We start from the raw sequence: 15,478 nt of genomic DNA, 5'->3' as shown, positions 1-15,478 counted from the left end.
GCAGGCAGCCCAACACCGCCCAGGTAAGGGCACAGAGCTGCAGAAAGGGTTCTCCTCAGCAGGACAGCATCAGATTTAGAAATCAGCTCATCACCATCCACATCATCATCCACAGATGAATAAGTGGTATATCAGGAGGAAAAACAAAGTCCTTATGTAAACAAACAAGGAAAAGAACAGAAAATCCAAATCACTTTGATGATCTTCCACAACTTATAGCATCATACCTACCTATGGCTTTGCAGCAATGATTTCCCTCTACTCCAACCATACTGAACCAACAACCCTCCTGCACCACTTTGGGAATCACCTCTTTTGGGAATTAGAGCTGCTCCACTGAGTCAAAACAAATGCTGATTGTCAACAAAGGGATACACTTCTCACATTTATCTTAATGGAATGCTAACATGATAGCTTACACGGTATTACCTCAATATTAATGCGCTACACAAAATATGAAACAGCTCAATGTATTGAATTATCTAATGAAAGGATGCATGGGTCTCTGAGTGCAGATACTTGATTAGATCCTAAATCCCAACTCATCAAGTGCCAACCTGCAGCCCTCCCCCTTGGAAGGAATCATGTTTGGATGTTCCAGGACTCAGTAGAAGAGCACAAATTGCTTTTCCTATCCTCTAATACAGGTTTAAAAAGCATAAGCACCTGAAGGAAAATCATGGCCTAGACCAAATGGTGGCCTATCCAGCACTCTCAAAGGGAACATTCCAGAATTAATGTCTCACTCCTTGCCAAGAAAGTTAACCTGGGTTGATGCTCGAAGGAGAAATGATGGAAAGTGACTTTTCCTACCTAAAAATAACTTTTCTTTCTCTCTCCCAGATACAAAATATCCATAGCAATCTGTCCTGCTTAATAAGGGATAGCAACACAGTACTGAGATCCCACACCACACCTTCACAGGACATATAAACTCCAGTACATCTTTGAAGTAGCTGAACCCAAAATAACATGTAACAAATGTACAACTATCTTCCACTCTCATAATGCACTACTGCCTCCAGCAGTCAAGCTGTGGAGATCCATTAATACCCCTTGCTGGCCATTTCTCTCGTGGCCTCAATTACCTTGAAAAACTTCAAACATTAACCAAGCACAACGCTAATGATCCTGTGAAGCCCAATGGAAATAAATAAAATGAAATCACTACCTAAGAAGTTTTTGCTTTTAAAAAGAAAAGCAGAAGAAAAATCAATATGACAAAGCAACATTCCAATTCACAAACCTTGTTTTTGAGCCAAAGACACCATTTTAAAGCAGAAATGATTCCTAATACCACTGACACAGCCTCAAAATACCATCAGCAGGAAAGCTGACATACCTAAATTCAGGGAAAGGAAAATATCTGAAGAGCAGGTACATCAGTGCCCACGCACAGCATCGTGGCACTGCATATTGTGATTTCTCATAAAAAGATGTAAACACATAAGGAACGCTTGCGCTCCTTGTCCCACAGCAGGCAGTTGATGAGAATAAGCACAAACCCATCCTCAACTCTTCAGCAATAGTCTTTTCTCTCTGCCGTAACACAGGATGGGGCTTCACAAAAACGGGTCCAATGAGGAGTGAAGAAATCAGCCAATTGCACAGTGGTCTCTCTTGTCCCCACAGGCATTGGCTGCAGCCCTACGCACCTGTGGGAAGCAGGTGCCCAGGTGGGGCACAGCCCTGGCCACCTTATCTCCCCTCCTTTCTGCAGGGCTGGGCTGTGGACTGAGGCCTATCAGAAACACCAGGGAAGGCAAACGGAATTCCAACTTTGTTTCCTCTCTGAGATACATTTCCTTTTCAAGACTGAAACCAGGCTCCACAGCTGCTAGCCAACACCAAGCTGCTACAAACGAGTCTGCAGTATCAGTAATGTAACTGTCACCCCCATGTTTGAGGAGTTGATTCTTCCTTTGGTTTTTTTGGTCTCCACAAAAGCTTTGGGGGCGATTTGGGGTGAAGCGTAAGCAGCTCCCAAGAAAAGTTATGAATGAAAATGTGATGCACACATTCAGCTCTCCTTTCAGCTCCTGTAACCAACGCTGATTGGGACACAACTCTTAGATGATGCAAAAACTGATCTGTCATCTCCGTGGATTTCTTAAAATAGTCTAAAACCGGAATTTCGCACCGCATTAACACTGCACATCTCAGGCAGCACAAAACGCTCTCTGTATATATGCACAGCAACTCGCTTCTCCTCTGAAACAAAGTTTTCATTGATCCTTTGCCACAGCCTCAATTATTGTTTCTAATCATGATCAATGTTTACTTAAGGTATTGTGGCCTGTAAACAATGTACACAATAACAGCATCTGCCTACATTGACAGGAATGCTGCTGCCAGGTTAGATATCTGTGCTGACTGCTCCTGAGGGTGTTCTTTTTAAACTCTGACAGACCCAAATAAGTTTAAATTACAACTTACAGACATCTTTACATCTGCACTACTTTTTGAGGTAGTGCTCTCCTAAGCAGATAAAAATCCCAACTCTGTCAACTAAATCCCAGAGAATTTTCATTGTTTTAAGGTGTAATCCCAAAGGCATTTAATTTTCCTAATATTTTGGGGATTGTTTTGCCCCCCAAATTGTTTATAAGTTGATAAATTCTGCAAAATTTTGGTCATCTTCGCCTCCACAGGAAAAAAAATATATTAGTTATTTGCTAATTATACATCAATTAAAATAAGAAAGAAAAAAAAAAGTAGAGAACAAGTCATTTTTCCTAAGACTCTTTAAAATAAAGATACAAAGAAACAGGTCCTTGACTCCAAGATATTTGGAGCACTTCAAGTCATGTTTTCCATCCTCTCATTCCAGCAATAAGCGGCCTTTTCTCTCTCCTCCCCCAGCCCAACTCAGGCACACAGCCCCCAGACGCACCCCGCTACCCCACAGCCACACGTGCTCGGTGCAGAGCCTGCTTTCAATGTGCCTTTTGTTTGATGGCTGGTGTTTCAACATCCTCAACTTGAACAGAGAAAGGTCAGAGCGAGTCTTCTGGCATTCACAAACCTGAATCGGGGCCCGCCAAGACAAGATTGATGCCATAGTAAATTTATCTCTAGCGAGAGAAGGAAGGGGAAGTTTGAACCAGAGAGCATCCCCATTGATGAGCAGACCCCTGCTCTCCCACAGGCTGCCGGGGCACTACCATTTCATTCTGCTACCTATGAAACTTCCCTGTTCCGAGACCCCGTCTGCAGAGCCTCGGACCCACTGCGGGGCTCCGCACCGCGCCCGCTCCCACTCCTGAGTGTCCCCAGCCCACGTCCCCCACACGTCCGAGTCCCCACCGGGGAGAGGGGCCGCCCGCACGCAAGGTCGAGGTCCCCCAGCCCCGGGGGATTCGCTGCTCAGGATTCCTTAAAAGCTTTGGCACTTCGAGGCGCTTGGAAGCACTCAAGCAGCGCTGGGAGCCAGAGCTCCGCTACAGCATTAATGGACTTCTGCCCTTTTAAATTTTATAAGCCTGTCGCCTTTCTGATGCGCGCAGTTTTATTCAGAACCCTAAATGGCCACTTCGTATTTAAAAGGAAACCTGCATAGGTAGCACCCTACAACTCCCTCGGGTCATTCATCTCCCCCGCTCTCTCACTGTCTCTTAGGAAACCTTTGATAGAGCATTTGTTCAGGCTGCCAAGTCAAATCCTCTTCTCTCATGTCAGCGCATTGAGAAAGGGCCGGGGCAGCGCTCCGCTCGGGCCTGCGCGAGTCAATGGAGAAAACCCACTACTGGGGCACTCCGGAGCCATTAAGCCGTTTGCAGATTATTAACCGAAGCACAGAAATGTACACGGACACGGGCAGCCGGGAACGCGGGGCTGTGCCTTAAGTTCGCTGCGGTCTCGGGAAATTTCTCCGCACGGCCGCGACAGGGAACGCTCTCCCCGCCGCCGCGCTGCCCAGCGGGACCCCGCGCCCCGCACAAAGCCGTTCCTCCGCGATTTGGGGGCTCCGCTTCCCCCAGCGCGCACATTGCACCTTTAAGAACTGGGTAATGTTGTCTGCAGTTGCCTGAAACAAAACCCGAAAAGCGACGCCCGCTCCGGCGCCCCTCATAGCAGCCCGAAAAGCAGCACCGAAATGCAACTTCCCACGTGCGAAACAAAGTTTGCAGTCGAAAATCCCGGTTGTGGCCCCAAGCAGCCGCCACCGGCCCGGAACAGCAGCGGAGCAGCGCGGGGTTCGGGCAACGCCGGGGCCGGCCGGCTCCGCGCGTGTTTACATTCCTGGAGTGGCTCGAGCCCCGCGCTCCGCCCGCTCCGCTCCGCAGCGCCGGGCAGCGCTTTCCCCGTTCCCCTCGCACAAAGGCGACCGGGCGGCGGGCGGCGGGCGGCGAGCGGCGGCCGGGCCTCCCCTCCCACCCCCCCGGCCCCTGCCCCCGGCCCCCTCCCCTCCGCCCAGCGGCTTCCTGGACAGATGCACCGGGGGGAGGGAGGGCGGCAGCGGGAGGAGGCGGGGGGCCGCTCCTTCCTCCTGCCTGCCGAGAGAGGCCCCGGTCCCAACTGGCTTTCAAAACCCAGACACAAGGAATTTCCACCCAGGCGAGCTTCCCGCAGCACGGAAAGCGGCCGCAAGCTCCCCCGCGCGTCTCCCCGGCCAAGCGCACGCCCGCGGCCCCGGGGCTCGCCGCCCGCCCGCCCCGACGGCGCTTGCCCGCCCGCCCGGGGGCAGCCGCCGCCCCGGCCCCGAGCCCCGACCCCTTTTGTTTTGGCGACCGGCGGCCCCACGCCGCGGCAACTCGTCCCGGTGCCGGGCCCCTGCAAGGACATTCCCGGCGCGGGGCCGCCTCCCCGCCGCCAGGCCCGGCTCCCCGCCCGCCCGGTGCACCCGCGGGGCGCTCCCCGCCCGCCCCATTGTTCGCGCTCCGCCGAGGCGCGACCCCTGCCCGGGCACGGAGCGCGGGCGGCCGCCAAACTTACCTCGGCTGCACGGCGCGGAGCGGCACGCCGGCTCCTCTCCCCAAGTGCCGCACAGCTCTCCGGGGGGATTTTTGAATAGGTGTTTTTTTTTTTTTAATTCCCCCCTTTCGCCCTTCTCTCCCTCGCTCCCTTTTTTCTTTCTCTTCCCCCCCCCCCCCTTTTTCCCTTGCCCACAGACAGTGAAAAGGAGCTCAATGTTAGTGGGTGAGTAAGTGAATCAACTAGCAGAGAGCACAGCAAGTTGAAGTGTCAAATTACATTGGCTATTCTATTACCAAAGGGCCATGCTTTGTGGCTGCTGGCAAAATCTGTCCCAGATTCCTATCTGAAAGGGAGCTGCCTCCCTCCTGCGGGGACGCTCTTCCCTCGCCCTCTCCCTTCCCCTCTGCCCCCACCCGCCGAGCACCCGGAGTTAAGCTGAGAGCCGAGTTAAAACACAAATATTGTCTTACAGCGGGTTTAAGGCGGGGAGTCGCGTTTAAGCCTTCCTGAATGGCACGCACGCACGCAAAGAGGAGAAAAAAAAAAAAAAAAAAGAGAGAGAGAAAACCCTTCCACTCTGGAAACTGAGAGCAGGCAAATATCCTCCCTGCTGAATTGTTGTTATTAAATAAGGGGAAACCACCCCGCAACGAGAGCGCTCGGGAGCGCGTGGTGCCTCCGAGTGCCGCGGCTCGTTGCGGGGCCGGGGGGACCTGCGGGCAGGCGGTCGGGGGCGGCCGCCGTCCAGAGGGGTTCACCTCGGCCCCGGCCCCGCCGCCACCCAGGTAGGAGCGAGCCGCGGCTGGGGGGTGCTCGCCCCTGGGGGAGGGGGCGGCCCAGAGCAGGCGGCGGGGCGGGCCGGGGGAGCGGCCCCGACGGCGAGGGGGGCGGGCGGCCCGGGGCGCCCACAATGGGGCGGGTGTGGGGCCGGGTGGGTGGTTTTTTTCTGCTCCCGAGGAAACCCAGCGCGATTCCCAGCGAGTCGGCGGCGGGGCGCTGGCCTCGGCTGACGGGCGCCGATCGGCTGATCTGCGCTCCCCCAGCTGCTCCCCCCACTGACTCCCGCTCGCAGGGACGTTCTGCGCTTCCGACGGCCGTTGGTGCGCCCCGCACACCCACCCCGCTCCAGCGGGGCTCCCACGTTCCGCAATTAGGAGACGCAAGCGAAGCAGCGGCCCCGCACCGCCTCGCTGCCGGCGGAGGGGAAGGAGTCACAGAACGAGGGGAGGGAGATTCTATTTCTTCCCTCCCTCTCCCTATTCCTATCTCGCTGGCGCCCGCCCGGGCCGAGCCCCGCCGCAGCCCGCGGCTCCCGTCCCCGGGGCGCCCCCTGCCCGCCCTCCTGCCGCTCCGCGCGGCTCCGGCTCCGCGTTTTGCTTGCGGCCGCGGTGTCAGCCGGGGAGCGCCGAATAACAAAGGCAACTTGGAGAGCCGCCGCCGCCGCGCGGCCTGCCAGTGACGTCAGGGAACAATGCCGCTGCCAGCCGGCCGCGCGCACCCGCTGCCCCGCGCGCGCCCCCCGCGCCCTTAAAGGCGCCGCGGGAGCCTCCGGTCCCCGGCCGCCACCGTGCCCGCCGCTTCGCGGACCCTGCCCGGGGGAGCGGGAGGCAGCTCTACCGCGGGGCTCTCGCGCCCCTGCAGCCGCACGGCTGTCGGCAGCACCGCACCTCGGCACCACGCTCATTTGCAATTAGCGTCCCGTAAGGCGGCAACGAGCTGAGGTGTCACAACCTCTGGCTCAGACAAAGACGGGGGCGGACGGCGGGCTTTGGTTGCTCCAAATCGGCCTGAACGATAAGGCTGGCCATTAACCGCAGCCCTGCATGGCTGCAGTACGGGGCGCAGCCGGTTGCGCAGCGCCGCGGGGCCGCCCGGAGCAGCACAGAAGCGATCACCACCACCGCTCCCCGCGGTGCCCGAGGCGAGTCTGCCAACCTCGGCCCTGCCACACAACCCGCGGCGGGCGGAGACACCGCCCCCATAGGATCGCGTGTTAAAGCAGAACCTCCCCCAGTCCTCAGCCGCAGTTGAAATGAATTCTACTGCTATCGTAACTCATACTACGACCACACACCGGGATGGAGCTGGTGAGGTAGCGCACAGGCTGGGCACGCGTCGTGCCGGATGAGCGCTCGCAGCTCGCTGCAGCGCAGGGCTGCTGCTGCCGTGCCCAGTTCAAGATAACCCAGAGGAGCACAGCGTGGGCTGCGGGATGGCGCACCCCTCCTGCAATACACACAGGCGACTGTACGGGCAGCGCTGATTCCCTACCGCCGTCTGACACCAGCAGTGCTCTCCCTTCCAGCTACCTGTGGCATTGTGTCGAGGCCCGGGGCTGCACAGACACGAGGCCCTTCTGAGCTCTCACCTGACACCCATCCATCCAACAGACCGCTGCTGCGCCCTCCTTGCCGCAGCCTATCTCACAGAGCAGTCCAGCTGATGCTGCCCCAAACCGAAGGGGTAACGTCTTCTCCTGACTTATTTACACGGAGCCACAGGAGCAGTACCACAGAACATACCCACATTACATCAGGGGAGACAACCTAATGGGCAAGTGGGGCTTCAGTCAGTGCAGTACACATTTCACCACGTGCAGACAAACTTGCATAGTGTACTAAAATCTATGGCCATTTTAATCTCTTACAGAGGAAAAAAAAAAAAAAAAAAAAAGCAGGGTTTATGTGAATTCTTTAATTAGACATGAAATTGCCATGCAAAGACTCTAAGGAAGTATGTGGTAATGCAACTGGAGTCCTAGGGAAAAAAGTAAACAATTTTACTGAGAAAAACAGATTGAAAACAATCACGACATTAAGAAGAAAGTGGCTGGAGGTTTGGGCTCTCTTTTTCTCCTTCCCTTTTGAAACCTAAGAACTCCTACAGGTCATCTTCAACTTGATCCCTCTTCAGCATTTCTCAGCATACACTGCTTCAGTACCATGGTCATTCTTGACCAGAACTTGGTACACAACTCCATACAGGAGCTCCAGCATTGGGAGCTGTAGCATCAGCACTTTTCTTGGTCTCTAAGAGAATGCACCTCATCTGAGCCAACCCCTTATTTATGCCAAACTTTTGCAAGTTATTTAACATGCCTAGAAGCCCCGAACTCACCATGGTGCACTGCTGAAGGGCAGCTGACATGACCAGATGCCTTGCACATACCGTGGCTCTGTGACCACCACCAGGCAGCTCAGTGCCTAGGGTTCCACTGGGCATGCGTTATCCTTTGTGTAGCACCAGGCACTGGCTTACAGCACCATGCACAGCCCTGCCTGACATATCCTGCTAGGTTAAGCAAGGCGACTTGGCTAGTTTGGCAAAGGGAACAAAGCCTTCAAAAATGTGATGTGGTGAGATAGCATTAAAATCCAGGATGTATGCCTTCAAGAGTCAAGGACACAGCTTAAAACAAAACAAAATTTAAAAAAAAAAAAAAAAAATAGGAAGGCAAGGCACACCACGTGATTATAAGTTACTGAGAAGGAACTTCACATGTGAGCTGAGGAAATGCAGCATTGTAAACGTGCTATTTATATAGTGCTGAAAGTGTACTTTTACAGGGACATAAACACTCCTCACCCTAGTGCATATAATCTGCCCTTCTGAAGCAGATCAAGACAGTGCTCTGTTAGAGTCAGTTCAGTCTAAATTCAAAAACCAAGCAAATCTCAACTTTGAGAAATTTCAAACCAAAATTTGGTTTGGGCTGAAGTCACTCAGCTGGTCCATGCCTTGCCCATAAAGAAAATGATCTTCCAAATACTGAAGGTAAGATTTTAAGTAGGGACTGTGATCACTTTTGTTACTAAATTTTTTTTAAAGCTGCATTATACAGATTCAGGAAAAAAAAAAAGTGAAAAAGAAAACAATATTTTACCCAAGCTTTAACTTCAGGGAATGTACTCAGGCAGAATATAATTAGCAAAGCACTTTGATCATCTTCCAGCTGCATGCAACACCATACTCTTGTAAGAGAGCACCCAAGGATTTTGAATGACCACAAATAATGCAATCATGTAACCTTATGTAAAACCAGACGTGCACATAACTACCCTGAAATAATTTCATTTACTATGTTAGCAGAGCTGTCCATGATGTGGATTCTTGTTTCACAGACAGATAGCAGTATTTGCTCTACTATTTGACGACCTACTGCCTGATTTTGACAATAAACAGGTTTTTTTTTTTTTTTTTTTTTTTTTTTTTTTTTTTTTTTTTTTTAAGCTTGAACTGAATTTTAAAGACCATGAGATTTAAAGAACAACAAATGCAGCCATTTGTAGAGCATCCATGCTGAGGTCCAAGATCTACTTCTATTTCTCCCCTTGTTTTCAGCTCTTACATGACTCAATCACGAAGAAAAGATATCAGATGCCACCAGCACCAGCTGGAAAACATCTTGGTTGAACCCTGGTCTAAACTTATGTGAGAGGTTTTAAATGATCCAGCCAGCCAGCATGGAAAGAGACCAGCAAGTAAAGTGTTATTGTGAGGAAAGTGAGGACTGCTTCAAATCAGACAGAGCTTGCCAGAACATAATGGTGGCTTGTAACACAGCTAATCATGCTGAATAAAACAGGGCTTAAACACATTCAGGACTAGATTCTCAATTGATCCTTCCATTTAGCATGTGGCATATCTTTTTTTTTCCCCCCAACCAACTGTATTTTCTACCACAAGGGATGGTTAATACAATTTTGAAAAAAATATTCATAAAATATGAATAAATAACCATAAGTTGTTTACACAAATAAACATTCTGGGGCATGGGATTTTATTCAGTAATTGCCATATTGGTCATAAAACATGCCTGAAAGCCCAAAGTACTACTTTATTGCATTTAGCAGCAACAATTAGCCTGTCAATTTTTCCACTGCTTTAATAGACACAACGGCTTTCTACTGTGAGAAGAGGTTAAAAAATAAAAAAAAAAAGCAAAAGACAAACAACCAAAAAGCAGGCTCTTCTGTACAACCACACACTCCATAGGCTTACATGCAAAAAGCCTGATCCAGGTTTCATGAGATGAAGGGAACAAACAGGCAGACGACCATTTTCCTTCCTACATAAGGCAGTACCTAGAAGAGAAAGAGCAGCAAGAAGTTTTGTTGCAAAGCCCTCTCAGAGATACCACAGGCAATTCCTTGCAGCTGAGGACCAGAATAAGGGCAAAACTGGAAACAGTAGGAGAAGGTACAGTCATTTACATCACTTGCTCTATTCCATTGTTCACAAACCAACAGAAGTAGAAAAAATTCCCATAGAACAAGAGCCCAGAGAACTACTGAGTCAGCACATCTAATGCTTTCATGATGGCTTAAGTCAAATTTGCCCAGAATTCTGGGTTTTGTTTAGGTTAGATATTAGAAAAGACTTCCTCTCTGAATGAGCAGTAGTGTATTGGAACAGGCTTCCCGGGAGGTGTTTAAGCTGCATGTATATATGGCATTTACAGACATGTTTAAGTGAGCATTGTGGTGGATAGGTTGGCGGTTGGAATTGATGACCTTAGATATCTTCTCCCAACCTTAATGATCCTATGAATTTTTACACTGAACAATTTCTGTAAAACAGAGAGCATGCATTTTGCAAGAGAGAATATTTGTGAGTCGGAACATTTTTTCTTTGCAGAAGATTAATCAAAATAAGTCATTTGTAAACACTGTAGTAGATATTCAGGTAGACACAGCCACCACAAGGCACAAAGACACATCAAGAGGACTCGCTTTATGTAGACTCTTGTAGCTCCAAGACAAGAAAAGTACAGCTGTGATAGAAATTGGGGGATTTCACTCAGGTGAACTGCAGATGTGAGCAAAGACACACATACTGATGTAGCACAGTTACCTTGCAGTTTGGATAATTAACCCATGGGTAATCAAGTATTGATGGCATTGCACTAACAGCAGAAACTATGTCCTAGAAACATTATTGGGAATATCCATCCTGTATTTTCACCTCCTGGAAGTCTGATTTGGACAGCTGACTGACCTACTTCCAGCATGTCGCTGCTCCCAGCATGCCAACCCTGTCCCTAAACACATGGTTGCTTCCAGCAAGGGAGAGAAAAGGAGGACGGGGTTACAGATGTTCCTCACGCATACAATCAACACATCCCTCCCCCACAAAAGTTTAATAAGGATTGTTAGTACATCATTGTAGCTGGTAATTGTGTAGGTACACATGGTAATTGCATGTATTTGCACTAATTATGTAAATGCACAATAATTAAAGCTCCAGGGTTTTCATGGTAAATTTTTAAAACACTCATGGATTTGTCATGGCAAAAGTGTCAGTCATGTAACCTAGTGCAGAAGGAAAGGAAGCAGAGGCTCAGGAGTACACACTTCTTAAATAAAAACACATAATTCTGCATGAGTAACTGGAGAGAGGATACTATTTTATCATCAAACAGAACTGTCATGCCTGGGCACAACTTCTTGCAGACTCTTGTCAGTTAGAATAATAATAATTTTTTTTTTTTTTTTGTTGGCTTTCATGGTAGGTCAGAGCTAATGCTCAAGCACTCCCTGTTTTCTGCCCCTGCTCTCCCCACCCACCCTGCACGGGAAGAGTCAGGGCTTCCCTCCACTCTGTGCTGCAGGGATAAACAGACCTCTGCTTGGTGGCACAGAGGGGCCTGAGGAGATCAGTGCTCCTTAACAACCACAGCCACAGAAGGAAAGGGAGTTTTGCAAACATGCAGCATGCATCTCACTGTGAGGCCAGCAGACCAGCAGCATGGCTGGCGTTCAGCCCCACAGTGGCTATCACACAGCTCCCAGAACAGTATCACTGTGCTGATAGGACCTGCTCAGTGGGCAGTGTGACAGAGGGCTGCGACATGGAGCACCCACTAGATGTTTCACACAAAAAGCTGGCTGCTCCGGCACACACAGTGGGAGGTTTTAATCACTTCAGCCACATGCTGCTTTTATGGGTGATACCTGCACGCATGAGGCTTGCATCCACTGGGAAAGCACCGAAGACACCAACCCGACTTGTACTTAAGCAAAAATATACCTCCCTGTGCTACCTCACTGCAGGTGTTCTTGTTGGCCCACACAGCACCTCTGCAACATTGCTTGCTCACACACAGCTTCCTCAATACCAACCAGGAGCCAACAAAAGAGTTTTAAGCTTCCAAGGCCAAATACCTTAAGACAAGACACAAAGGGGAGCTTCTTTGGGATTTACAACACAGCTTTAAGAGGATTTAGGGGACTCATAGCCACACAGTTACTTATGTAAATCTAAGTCTGTATACATGGATCAAAAAACTCCACATACACGGCAACTACGTTCATTGTGCCCCTGCACGTTCCACTTTGTTCAGGTGTTGTTTTCTTTCAGTCATTTCCTTGAAGACACTTTAAAAAAGTTAAAGCTAAATTAAAACATAGCAAAAAAAACTGTATGACAAAAATCGAACAAATCTAGCAAAAATTATTTTTAAAGCAGATTTTAATTGTTAGCACCCAATTAAACAAGAGAAACTGTCTTGTATAGTGGCTATTTTCTACTTCATTTCTAAGAATAAACACATGTTCAGAATTTTTTTTATTTCCCATTGTATTTCCCACAAAAATACAGATGTTATAATTAAGAAATATACAGGAAAGTTAGGCTAAACAGGTTATCATAGCAAAGAAGAATGGATGGAAAGCTTACCCTTAACCTAGGCTTACTGAAAAGACTCCAAGAAGAGCAATCTCCAAAAAGAAAGCCACTCGTAGTCAGCTCTTAAATGGGGTCTAGGAGAGCTGGAACAAGCTCCACCCCTTCCAGCAGCACAGGTGAATTGCCTTCACCTGTGCACCCAGGACTGACTCTTTGCTTGACTCAGAGCAATCAGAGGTTCAGGCTGTGATTCAGCAGTTCCCATACATCTATCATGTAAGAATGTCTGTATTCATGCCTGATAGAGATTAAAGATGGTAAATCATCATTTTAAAATTTTGGATTTGCAGAAACATGTTTGTTAATTCATTCACAATCTTGAAGGAGGATTGCACACAACTGTATTCTTTCTGATATTAAATAAATAAATGTTGCTAAAACAGTGATCTGTTGAATTAATTTCCTTTAGTTTTACAATAAATCTGTTCCTCAGATAATAGAGTAGAGGGTGTCTAAAATTCTTTAAATAGAGGGTTTGTGTTCAGGACTGGAAAGCAGGTGAGTTGGGTTATCTGTCTGTAGGGAATTTATTTCAGCTTGTTTTTGTTGTACAGCAGTATTGTGAGGCTAAGTTAGTGCTTTAATTTTTGTTATTGCAGGACCAAAGGGCTTTCAGATGTTTATGTCTAGTGGCAACTCGTATCATAAACACTTGCTTCCAGCATCATGACTACACAATCTGAGTAAGACTGCAATCCAGCAAGGTCCCTCAGACTTGGTGCTTCTCCACATGCCACACAAGTACGTTTGCATAGGTAAGAAAAATGCCTAATTTATGAAAAGTGTTTTGGTTCATCAGGTTTGCAAAAGCAGTTGACATTTAGATTCCTTCGCAAGAAGAGTTGTAACGTTATCCTTTCTGAAGACCATGTCCACTGTTCTTCCAAGTTGATAGCATGGGCATGAAAACACTGCAGTTAGCAACAGGCTTATTTCCTACTTCTGTGTGATTCTTTTGGTCTGCATGAACAATATGAATAAATATTGTTAAATATAAGAAGATCTAAATAAATAGAAATATATTGATATGTATCACAAGTGGTGTTTGTATAATGAACTGATTACCCTGAGATCCTTGCATGAGCATTTCTGACACAAATGACATCTTGGTGCTAAATGTTGGGACACGTGAAGGTGTCCTTTGCTAAATATTTACAACCAGAACATCTAGGAATGGAAGATATTCTTGGAAATCTAGGCAACTGGATTTGCTCAAAAATCTATGGCAAATGCATGACCAGAACCTGTACCTGAACCTGTTTCTCACTTGGGAGCTGAACTGGCAGGTGCCTTGTTCCAACAAGCCAGCCACAGTACAGGTGTAATTTAAATCACTGTGTTGAGTCATTTTCATTGAAATGTAGGCAAAAGCACATGAACGTACTGTCCTTGCTAACCTCCACAAACTCACTGTGAAGTTTTCTCTCTATAGAGCAGACAAAGCCCATCGGCTTCATCCCTCATGTGAGCCACAGCCAGGCAGTTATTGCCTATTTGCGGCACCACAATTACGATCACAGAGGGAAGATTGTGAGTGTCTGCTTGCTAGGCTTGCTCATTTAAAGAGGAAAAATTATCCTATTATCTCAAACAGAATCACACTTGTTCCACTCCATCTTACCTTCCAAAATTTAAAAGCTGAAAAGTAATCTTGTGGGTTTTTTTTTTAACCAAAGGGGTTTTTAAATTTAATTTCTATACATATGCATTTTCCAGTATACATGCTGGAATAGCATCCGTTTGATTTCCTGTTATTGTACATAAGTCTACATTTTTTTGTCAGTGCTTTGTTTTTAAAAAAAACAGAGGAACACATAGCAAGTTTGTCCTGAATTAATGGCTTCCTGACATTTGATGAAATTCTTTATACCAACCCCACTTTTCCACATTTCCTTTCTGAATTTCTTTTCTTTTGGCAGCTGGCATGCAGTATTTAGATCCTATCTGGTAGCTAGAGCAAACTGTAGAATTACCTTTAAGGGCACCAAGTATTACTTAGACTTCAACTTTAAAAACCTGGAAAAATCCCAAACCCAGGTGAAAGGATGTATGACGTACATTATAGGGCTACTGTTACGGGAGTTTGTTTAAATACTGCATAAAACTCAATGGAGACTTTCAGAATTATTTCAGTCCAGACGCTACAGTCTTGTGGGGAACGCAGAGGTTAGCAATGACACCTCAAACACTGCATCCTATCCTGTCTTAATAGGACTAGAAGATTAGATCAGGGAAGTACTGGGTAGTCTATCAAAGTCCTGAAATCAAAAGGCACCTTTTCTAAGTGGGGGGGAAAGTATACATTCTCATGCTGCTGTATGTTTTGTCATTTTCACAGGTAAAAGAAAACTATAGGCAATCTCTGCTAATGCACCTGTCCTCTACTCAAAGTTGCTTTCTTTGATAATTGTTTAGAGTCACTTCTCAGTGACTGGAGGCTCTGAAGACTTGAGAAGAGAAAACCAGAACCAGCCTTTCCAAAGATAAAGTTGAAAAAAAGCAAATGAGAGAAAAAAAATAAAATGCTCCCTTTACCTGATATTAAACATGTATCTTTACTTGTTTTGAATTGATCTGGAGGAAATGGTAGTTGGTAATGACTCTCAAATATATGATCAATCATTTTGCTTTTTTATATGTATGTGAAAGACACAACTTGCCAGAGTGGAGTTCATGTACCTCACAAAATATTTAAGACACCTGTAGTGAGATTATTTTTCCTCTTTTAATTTGAAGAACCTGCATTTCTCAGTTCTTAGCCATTTCTCTGGAGTGTGCCAAATAACTGGCAGTCTGGCACAACAGCACTTACATTCCAAGTATTATGAAAGATAGATAATAACAAGAAGCCTGTTGCTTTACTTTTCATTGAACA

The 15,478-nt window shown here is 47.6% G+C and overlaps 1 protein-coding gene and 1 long non-coding RNA gene across 10 annotated transcripts in view; one reads left to right on the top strand and one right to left on the bottom strand.

Annotated features, from left to right (window-relative positions):
• The window catches only part of ZMIZ1 (zinc finger MIZ-type containing 1), a 324,722-nt gene extending 319,248 nt beyond the window's left edge, over positions 1–5,474 (bottom strand). For 5 of the 9 annotated variants that reach the window (XM_052676786.1, XM_052676781.1, XM_052676792.1 and 2 more), the window contains exon 1: positions 4,936–5,060. The gene's annotated coding sequence lies outside the window, so the exon portion shown is untranslated. Of the gene's footprint in view, positions 1–4,935; positions 5,061–5,210; positions 5,229–5,387 lie in introns of those variants that run through there. The other 4 variants (XM_052676791.1, XM_052676796.1, XM_052676783.1 and 1 more) reach the window with 3 other exon arrangements.
• A 106-nt stretch (positions 5,475–5,580) lies between these two features.
• On the top strand, positions 5,581–15,176 carry LOC128077504 (uncharacterized). The gene is made up of 3 exons (XR_008205034.1): positions 5,581–5,702; positions 13,203–13,358; positions 14,942–15,176. It is a non-coding gene; the product is annotated as an uncharacterized LOC128077504 (long non-coding RNA).
• Positions 15,177–15,478: the final 302 nt, after the last annotated feature.

The sequence above is a fragment of the Tympanuchus pallidicinctus genome, unplaced genomic scaffold (assembly GCF_026119805.1).
Source record: "Tympanuchus pallidicinctus isolate F22 unplaced genomic scaffold, pur_lepc_1.0 scaffold16, whole genome shotgun sequence".
Taxonomy (NCBI): Eukaryota; Metazoa; Chordata; class Aves; order Galliformes; family Phasianidae; genus Tympanuchus; species Tympanuchus pallidicinctus.
Note: the sequence above shows the minus strand (reverse complement) of the source record. Positions and strands in the feature narration are given on the sequence as shown.